This window comes from Gadus macrocephalus, chromosome 15, assembly GCF_031168955.1.
Source record: "Gadus macrocephalus chromosome 15, ASM3116895v1".
In the NCBI taxonomy this organism is placed as follows: Eukaryota; Metazoa; Chordata; class Actinopteri; order Gadiformes; family Gadidae; genus Gadus; species Gadus macrocephalus.
Genome location: NC_082396.1, coordinates 11,115,140 through 11,125,258, shown reverse-complemented (window position 1 = coordinate 11,125,258; position 10,119 = coordinate 11,115,140).

Genomic DNA, 10,119 nt, shown 5'->3' with positions numbered 1-10,119 from the left:
TCATTAGTGAGAGATTAACAGTCACTTAGTCGCACGGATCTCTGCTTACTGCGCCTGGCTACTGCTCAAGCCTCCGCTGGGGTATAGTGTTGCTACCTCTCATGGCTAACATGGCTCACAGGCTTTAAAACCTCCTTGTGGAAACCGTAGCGGGCGGTTGGTCCGGCGCTCACTAATATACACTTTGCTTGTAAAAATGATTAACAACCGTGTTAAACTGTGAAGTAGGGCAATATGTCAGCGATGGTTTGGTGTTTGTTGGGGATATCTCTGAAAAGTTTCTCGTTAAGACATGTGTTTGTATTATGGATATGCCAGGATATGATTTATTTTGGTTAATCTTGGCCCTATACCAGTTGTTTTCTAATAGAGGTACCTCCTAGTGATGAGACCATTCAGGGATGCTAACCAAATTCTTGACTTTGAAGCTAATGTTGGAGATGGTTGAACATGTGTCTGTGTATGCACGTGCGCACACACAGAACCATTCATACATTCAGTTCTCTCTCGATCTATCTATCTATCTATCTATCTATCTATCTATCTATCTATCTATCTATCTATCTATCTATCTATCTATCTATCTATCTATCTATCTATCTATCTATCTATCTATCTATCTATCTATCTATCTATCTATCTATCTTACTCTCTCTCTCTCTGTCTCTCTCTGTCTCTCTCTCTGTCTCTCTCTGTCTCTCTCTCTGTCTCTCTCTCTGTCTCTGTCTCTCTCTCTGTCTCTCTCTCTGTCTCTCTCTCTGTCTCTCTCTCTCTCTGTCTCTCTCTCTGTCTCTCTCTCTGTCTCTCTCTGTCTCTCTCTCTCTCTCTCTCTCTCTCTCTCTGTCTCTCTCTCTCTCTCTCTCTCTCTCTCTCTCTCTCTCTCTCTCTCTGTCTCTCTCTCTCTGTCTCTGTCTCTCTCTGTCTCTGTCTCTGTCTCTCTCTCTTTCTCTTTCCCCCCCCCCTTCTCATGCATTCCTTCTTACCAAACGCCCCGTATTCTCACCCATGCAGCCCGTCAGAGACAAGCCCCGTCCCCATTGCTTCACGCCGTGGGTGAAGCAGCAGCGCCCGGCCCCGCCGCCCGGATCAAAGCGGACATTCTCGCTTTATTGCCTCAAACACTTAACCTGCTGCGTTAACCCCCCAGCACCCCCCTACCTACCTCGTCCTGACCCCGACTGTCGTGGTCGGACCCAGGCTCAGTGACCCTGATCTCCGTTCTAAGTGTCCCATTCAGACCACCCGGCTCAGGTTCTGTTCTGGGCTGATCCCATCCACCACAGCTACCGTTTAAACCGCTTGGGGTCCACTTTGTGTTCACAGCAATCTGGAGTTCATCTGAAGTCATTCGGGGAGGACTTCACCAGAGCAGGCACTCACACTTTGTTAGAATGGTCCACTGAAGACCTAATTTCATTAGGATACATTTTTATTGGGTTTCAGTTTATTCTAAATTTTTGATTTTGTAGTACATTGATGGGTAATGATGCATCTTTATATTGCTGATACTTCGCTTTCATTCTTTGGATCTTCTCCTGTTCTGTTACTTTTTGTTGCTGTTACAAGTCTTACAAGTCTTCTGGATAGAAATCGCTTACGTAACCATGCAACAGTGTGTCCGTTTAATTTCACTCAACATTGTGCAAGCATACAATTGATCATGGTTTGAAACTGATAATTGATGAGACTGTAGATCTGCTTCAAGCTGATAACAATCTACAGTAGATGCCTGTAATAACAATTCACTGGAAATCACTTTGATAAAAGCGTGTAAATTATGAATAAGTCATAGTGAATGTACATAGGAAAGCACTCACCCTTCATATTAGAATCAGCTTGAGAGGTTACATTGCTAGTTGCTCTATAACATCTGTCTTTCACAACCGCTTCGCCAAGTTAATGACCATGGCCACTGAGGGCTCACCTGTAACATATCGATGAGCTGAAAAAAAACAGACGATAATGGTTTAAAAGATTTTCTTTGACAACACATCTCCCATGGAAGTCATTTTCATAGCTATGCAGCTGTATTCCCTAGTGAACATGGTCATTGTACCTCGCCCGCGACCCGTGTCATTTCTATCTAATCACAAAGTGTTAAAGTCATGTCCCTGGAAATGAGAGCAGAATGGACAGGGATAACTTGAAGAATAAAGTTCAAGGAGACCGTAAGGTTATCCTGGTGGGAAGAGGATATTGTAGATAGTATGACAAACCAACTAATCCGCTCTTCCTACGGAAGGGAACTATGCTACTGACCTGAAGGGGCTCGGTCTCAGGAAGGACGAGATGGGGGCGGTGCTCTGGTTCGTAGGAGTGAGATCAGTGGAGGGTGGGGTCAGAGTATCGCCACTGTTCAATCGCGGTGCGGTGTGTTCTTCCACATTTCCTGTTATGAAGTTGGGACACTCACACTTTCATGAATGATGGTTTTTATTGTATTTTCAGGGTCCATTGTGATTCCAAAAATACTCTAATGTCTATTTTTAAGGGGCTATGATGACAGTTTGATATCAACAGGAGACTGGAGGGACATTTTTATATTGTATCGTATGTCTACGTTTGTTTTGTTTTTTGGTCTCTTGTTTTGTTCTCTGAAGAAGCAGGCCTTTTCAGATCGTTGTTCCATGTATCACATTTTGTATTTTTTTCCAAGCCAAATATTATTGATATGGAGTTTAAAAATAAATAAATAATGAAGCCATGTCAAATATATATTTACTAAGAAATAATTATCTATTTTATTTATCTATGTTTTTAGATTTCATTTCCTACATGCTATCAATCAAATGAATAACCTTTTCATTAAGAAATGAATCCATATTGCATGTGTAAACTAACAATAAAAAGTAAGACATTTGATATTTAAAACATTGCATCCTACAAAATCTAGCATCCGCAACTGGGAGAGGGAAGAAAGATATGATACCTTCCTTTTTTATCTCCCCGTGAAGTTCCTTGGCCGTGTCCAACCGAAGGCATGGGGAGAACGTATTGGGTAGGAAGGTAAGAACCATGATACCCACCACCTCCTGTACTGGGATCTCCACTCTGCACGGGGAACGCCTAGGGTGGATTAACCAAAGAATGTACGCTTAGGTTGGGTTTCACCGTAAACTCACACCAGAGTTCCAGATTTTCACCTCTCCAATACTAAATATAAACACAGACAGCTGAGGGTGGCGATGGGTGCGTTAAAGATATGATTTATGCCAAGGAAACCCCGACACATGGACCTTAATTTGATCCTCCACTGTTGGCTCCTCAAACAGAACAGCTGCCTCTAGATGGGAATCTAGAATCTGAGATCACCTGGATCCCTATGGACCAATCAGGGGAGAGTATGCCACCGGACAACTTAAATGAAATGTAAGCTTGCATCTCAAAGGTTACAACTGCCTTTCAAAAAGGCTGCATTCAATGCAGTGGATTGAGTTTCCATAGTTTTGTTTCATCGTTAACGACATGTCGCTATGGTTACTGTACAATTAGATTTACATTAAGTTTGTCTAATTTTTGGTTATCTATGTATTTTGTAATTTCTTTATTGTATAATTAACATTGTTATGTTAATGACATGAGTGGATTTAGTTGGTAGTTATCTCTGGTCGATGATCAGAAGTCTTTCGAAAATGACCTATTTACAGTCTTATCTAGAGGAACAGAAAGTCAGTCAGCACTGAAAGTCAGTCAACTTGCTTGATGAAAGGTTTCTGGGGCCATAACTAGAACAATCAACGATGTACGATGGATTACTGTGGGAATTGGAGGTAATGTAGTGCTGAGTAGAGAAGGAGGAGCTGGAAGCGGGTCATTCAGAGGTATGTCAGCATTAGTTGTTTCTAAGGGGTCTCTGAAAGGGCCTTCCACGGCTGTGCTAGCCAGCCTTTGATGCTTTCTCAGCTGATGGTTGGCCCGAGGCCGTCACTTAATGCTGTTTATGTTCTCAAATTTGTCGCGATTAAAGCTTTGAGAGGTGAAACAACCCCACTGCTTTAGATGCTATCTCTGAGCTGTCGGAGGTCACATGTCAATGAAGGCTCTGGTTCTGTTGTTCTTTTCAACGTGCGTGATATTCTCCTTCTCAACTCGTGCCATTTAAATTGATTGGATTTTGTGTGAAAATTCCACTGGTGTTGACTGTGGCCGTGCTCTACAGTTTAAGACAACAGTGTGTCTTACTTACTGTTTTATTAAGTGTTTCCAAGTAAAATAGGGGGATATTGCCAACAAAAGGTAGATGGAATGGGATTTGATTCTTGATGATTTGATAGCACTACATATATATATTTATTTTTCTAGTGCAATTTCATGTTTTCATTTGTGTCTCTTTTGTGAGTTTGTAAGTGCATTTAATTACTTAGAAAATATACTGGTTAAAATATACTTTAACCAGTACAATATACATTAATTTATTGCAAACAAGATGAACATTTTTATTGAAAATTAACCAACAACGCATTAAAACAATTGTTATTATGTAAACTGAGTATGGCACTCGTATTCGCCCCTTTTTAAAACAACTGACTACATTCATTTGTATGTGTAGCAATAAAACAAGTCAAGCCAAGACTAAGCCATGAATGTGCTTTTGAGACATCATGTTTTCCCAAATCTTCAAGTGGCTGTGGTTGAGTTTGAGTGTAGTACTTCAAACTACTTCCCCTATTCTCTCTCTCTCCTTTGCTTGCTTACTCTCTGTCTCCCTGCTGTGTTTCGGTACATGGTACATCAATCAGGTAAAGACTTCAGCTTTTCAAGATAACGTAAGCAGGGAGGCCCCTCTCAATAAAAGCATTATATTGGCATGTAAGTTAATTAAATGTATCGCTGTACACCATCTGTGAAAATGATTTATTTCTACATGACCTAATCAAGATGGACAAGACAAGATCTTTGGTTGATTATATAATTAATATCCTGAGCGAAACCAGAACATAAAAATATGGAACTCGGGTATAGAAGCACAGAGGAGACATGACAGACTGCAGATGCTTTACGTTGCCTTTGGGCACCAGCGGATCTTCTACAGCTTCCTCCTCCCTTTAACCCTCTCTCCAGATGCTGAGGAGTAAAACAGAAATGTTGCGATCCCACAGGTTGAGTATCCTTACACAGGGTTAAGGCCCCGGTACGCTTACAACAAACTCAAAATCGGCATGTTTGTCCCAGCAATCCCCAAACCGCAGTAGAACAAACCATGCCGTTTCGACCAGCCGCAGTATAATGTGGGGGTGTTTGTTTGACAACGGCCAAGGTTTTGTACCATCTCCATGTTCTTGTTGTCTCTGCGGTCATGCAAATGTGCCTTATCCTCGCACTGGATCTTCTTTAAATAAACCGACAGCGGAGCACAAATAGCCCATATTTTACAGATCTCAAATAGCTACACTAACCAAATCACAATATTTACCATAAGTGTAACAAGATATTCATTAAAAAAGTTGTGAAAGCTCCAAGATGAGTATTATATGAATGAAAATGTGGACTGATATCAGATACCCCCTCTGGTGGGCATATTCAAACTTCCTCAAAGGCCACAACCCCCCCCCCCCCCCCCCCCCCCCCAACGGTCAAATCTGCTGGCACGACTCCGGCGGCATTTGGTGCCGGGGCGGTGATGCCACAGGGGCGAGGCTGTACTTTTTGTATTGTTTGGCTCTGACAGTTCGCAGTAAGACACAGCCATCAGCTGCGTGCTCTCCTATTACCCAGAATGCCAGTGTGGCGGCCGATATGCCCATGGCCTCACACGAGAGGAGCTGTGGTTCAGCATGAGAGGACTCTGCAGTTGTTTGTCTACCAGCGGATATGCAGTAAGTGGCCTCTATTTTAAGACTCCGGACCTGTGGTGCTGTGCTGTCAGAGCTCAGGGCCTGCAACCCAGCCTGGCCTAACCCTTAGGAAACCAGTTCTCAGCTGCTTGCTGCTTTGGTCAGGTTTCTATACGGCCGACTCCAGTCCAATGTGTACGGAGTTAGGGACTGAAGACATGCACTGTCCCAGGTGGTCTACTGCTTGCAGCCCTGCCTGTGTTCAAACTCCCAGGCAGAGCTTGAAAGGGAAATGTAAATGACTAAATGGCACATGACAGTGTGTCAGAAACAACTTTGATGCAGAAAAATAAGACCAACCAAGGACTCTTGCTGCTGGTGTCGTTGCAGGCGTTTATAGTTAGTGACACAACCAATCCTTCACCAGCTCCACAGCAGATGTCCTCAGTGTGGTTCAAGGCCGGATATCTTGACCATTTGAGCCACGCCAAGCCGGTGTGGTGGAATCTGGTTTGTCTTAAGTGTTCAGTGCTTCGGATATAGAACCCCTAGCCTAGGCCAAACCCCAGAATCTAAATGAGTCTGTTGACTGGGGTCCGGGTGAGCGTCCTGCAGCCAAGGGGTATGACCAAACAAAAGTGTTGGCGACAAATAACAACCCTAAGTCAGCGATCATGTCAGGCTGCTGAATCAGCACTTTGAATCAAGTCCTTCTCTGCACTCATAAACCCCATCTCATGAAGTCATCCACCGCCGCGGTCGGCCTGATTAAACTGCGCGGTTGTGGTCCATCTCCTTGCTGGATTTCCTTTACATGCAGCACATAAATATCATCCTGTTTAATTTAGCCGTAAATTTAATAAAATCAATCTTGGATGATCTTTGACTGGTCAAAGCTTTGTTCAGACGCTTTTAGGGGAATCTTGTTGAAGTTATCTAGGGGGCCGGATCATAGGCATTAGAATGTCTTGATGGACCCATGTTGCCAGCAGACCGGTTGCATCAGAGCTGCAGAGGGGGTGTATCTATGACCTTGAGGATGACTTGAGTGCTACAAGAGGAATATAGGATGGAGTTGTGGTGACCAACGATGCCATGGGACCGCTCCAGGGCTACGGGCCCAATTACATGGTCCCATGCGGAGCTATGTTTGACCAGGAGGTTGTACTGTGGGAATCAGCAGAATATCATCTGCATACTGGCCAAAAAGTCAGTGTAATTCAATCACAAACTTTGACTGCCGGAAAGTTCGAGCGCTGCACTTATGTTTCACTACGAGAGAGCTAATTAGTCTGCTTAGATCAGTACGACCATCTACCACCGCACGCACGCACGCGCGCGCACACACTCATGCACTCATGCACTCTCTTGGCTTGTTTTTCTTTCTTCATTAAAGAGATTGTTGCTGCACATCTGCATTTAACGACTCCTTCCACTTTCTAGAAAACCTCAGGCAAGCTGGTTGTAATTTGTTCCTCGCTCGCACATTATTAGTGTTGAGCCTCACCAGGTTGATGGTCGGGGTGGGCCGGGTGTGTGTATGTGGGTGGGTGGGGGGGGGGGGAGGGGGGCGCGTGGACGACAACACAGTTGTCTAATGACCATGTGGCTCTTACTTTGAGAAGGTCAGGAGAAGGAAGGGAGCGGCAGGGATCGTGTTTGGCGAGCTGTGCCTGTCTTGAGACCCTCTCTAAGGTCTGCCACACCGATGCCAGGGGGAGGAGCACAACACACTCAACAAACGTCGTTAGTAGAGGATTTTTAAAGACCTTTTGGACTTTGAAGAGGGTCCTTTGTATTTTTTTTAAATATTATATAGGATTTTCTTCAACTTTCCAAACAACAGCTTCGAGGTGGTGGTCTTGCTGTAGCAGTAGAGGAGTCTAAACTGCTCAGTGGACCAGCTTTGTGTAACTGTGCAAATGTAATGAAAAAAAATGCAAACAGTTCTTCAGTGTAGCCAAGTGTAATCGTACGTGCAGCCCAGTGTGAATGCCATGCAACCAACAACCATGCCCTTTAAACAGCTGGCTGGCCAAAGACGACGTGCCAAAGTGGAAAAAGCCTTGGTGTTCATGGGCCTGCTGGAGACGCCATGGGGTAGGGGCAGGTGCCAGGCCCGTGGACGGGGAGCCCGAGCTGGGGCCCAGCTCCTCGCTTAAGGGCAGCGCAAACCAAACGATCTGACCATAAATGCAGAGCACGGCCTGTAATTTATCTGACGTGGATGTCGGTAATAATTTAATCTCCCCAAAGAAAATAACATGGAGGGTGGAGCTACCTAATTATAGAAGAGTGAGAAAACCACAAGAGCTGTGCACAGGCCAGTGTGCATGTGGAGGAGTGAGCACTGAGGCACAGGGGCTGCACTGCGAATTGCTGAAAGTGTGTCAGTGTCTGTCTGTCGGTCTGTCTGAAACAGTAAAGAACAGTTTTCGAGAGAACTAAGATGAGAAGGAAAAGTTGCCAGAAAGGGACCCCCCTCCCCCCCATCCAAGATCCAGAAAGCTGTTAACCAAAGAACAGTTAAAGAAAACACACAAGGTACTCCTGAGACCTTGTGAACACACTATCCACATTGTTGCAAATTATTGCCACCGATTCTCAACTGGGGTAGGGTAGCACAGTCTGAGTGTTATGATTGCATGCAGGTGTGGCGTGCCACATGCGGTGAACCATGCACGCCTGACAGGCTGGCCGTTTTGGGCATGTGCTACCGTACTGCGAACGGTGTGCCTGACACGGCTTGGACACGCATGGCTGCAGAGAGCGGGAACTCGGGACCTGATGAGCTCATGGTCGTCCATCCAGCATCACGACGCGTTGCTTTGATCCAGTGCAGCCTCACCGTCTAATCACCCGGCAGAGGAACCCATGGGTTATAATTTAGACATTTAGAAACCACAATTTCTTGATACAGTGGTCCACCAGATGGAAGTGGAGGAGGAGGAGGAGGAGGAGGAGGAGGAGGTGGTGGAGGAGATGAGCAAGAAGCACTTTGGCTCTTCTTCTGGAGGGTTATTTGTGTTCTGTGAGGAGGAGGGCGGGATGGTCTTTGGGAATGGGATGGTGTTGAACTCCAAGCCCAAATTCTCGGTGTTTCTGCCCCAATGTCCACAGTCTATCTGTTAGTCATCATTAAGCGATGACCCAGCTTGTTAATTACATGAGTCCAAATAAATTCACTCTAAGCCACTTTGGATAAAAATATCTGCAAACTGATTTTGCAGTCATTATTAAGCCGTTATTCTGTTGGCTCTGTAGGTGATTAGAAGCAGATTAATGGAAAAGACAAGGATGCCCGCAGCGGAGAAGTTGATGGTGTTTGACTGTGTGGGCTGTGGGAGGGCAGGTCTGAGCCAGACTGCACTAGGTCATGCCAGATGGAACAATAATGGGCAAAACCACTCAAAGTTACACCCAACAGCATCCATATGCTGAGAAAATATTCGCTTTACATACAAATCTTTGTCTTCAAATGTTTTTACATGAACGCTTTTGATAAAACAGTCCAACTCAATCCAGATGTTTTACAGGAGACATTTCCATTTCTTCTTCAAACTGCCGAGCATATTACAATTAAGTAGGGATACCATTACACTCACTAAGTAGCACTAAAAAATTATTAATTGACCTCGTTATGCTAAAATGTATGGACTCTAATTTGCCAGGGCGGGGTCATTTAATGAAATGCTGGTGGTGGTTTCATGGTGGTCCACCAGGCTGGCTTCCATCTCATTCAGCCAGATCTATATGGACCTCAAGTGATACGACAGACACATTTGTCCACTCTGTCTAAGGACACGGCCCCTTTCCGGACACACCTGCAGGTAATTACCAGTGATTAGCCCTGGGCCAGCTTGGACATCCCTCTCTCTCTCACTCTTTGACCTTGAGACATTTACCCTCTCCTTTCCCATACGTTCAGTCACCGCTCAGCAAAAACAGTGCTGATCCTAAAGCCTCTTCTGCATTGTAGGCACTATAATATAGTTCATAGTCTTGGTTTCTATCATAGATCTTATTGTATTTTAAACCTTTTAAAGGATCTTTCACTGCTAAGCTCTACTTACCTGTCAAACGGCTGTAGAATTGAATTGGCATTGGCATAATTTAAAGGTAGAGAGGAGTGCAAAGAGTTAAAAGATATAAAATAGTTGGTTATAAATGAAATACAATAGAACAAACCCCTGTGAAGTGTGACCAGGTGGTAAGACACTTGTATGCTTCTATGCTGTGATTGTCTGCCTCCCAAGTAGATGAAGTTCTACACAGTCGCCTTGACTGCATGCTCCTGGCCACTGGCTCTCAAACTCACTTCCCAGCTGTGTTTCTGGTGGCAGAA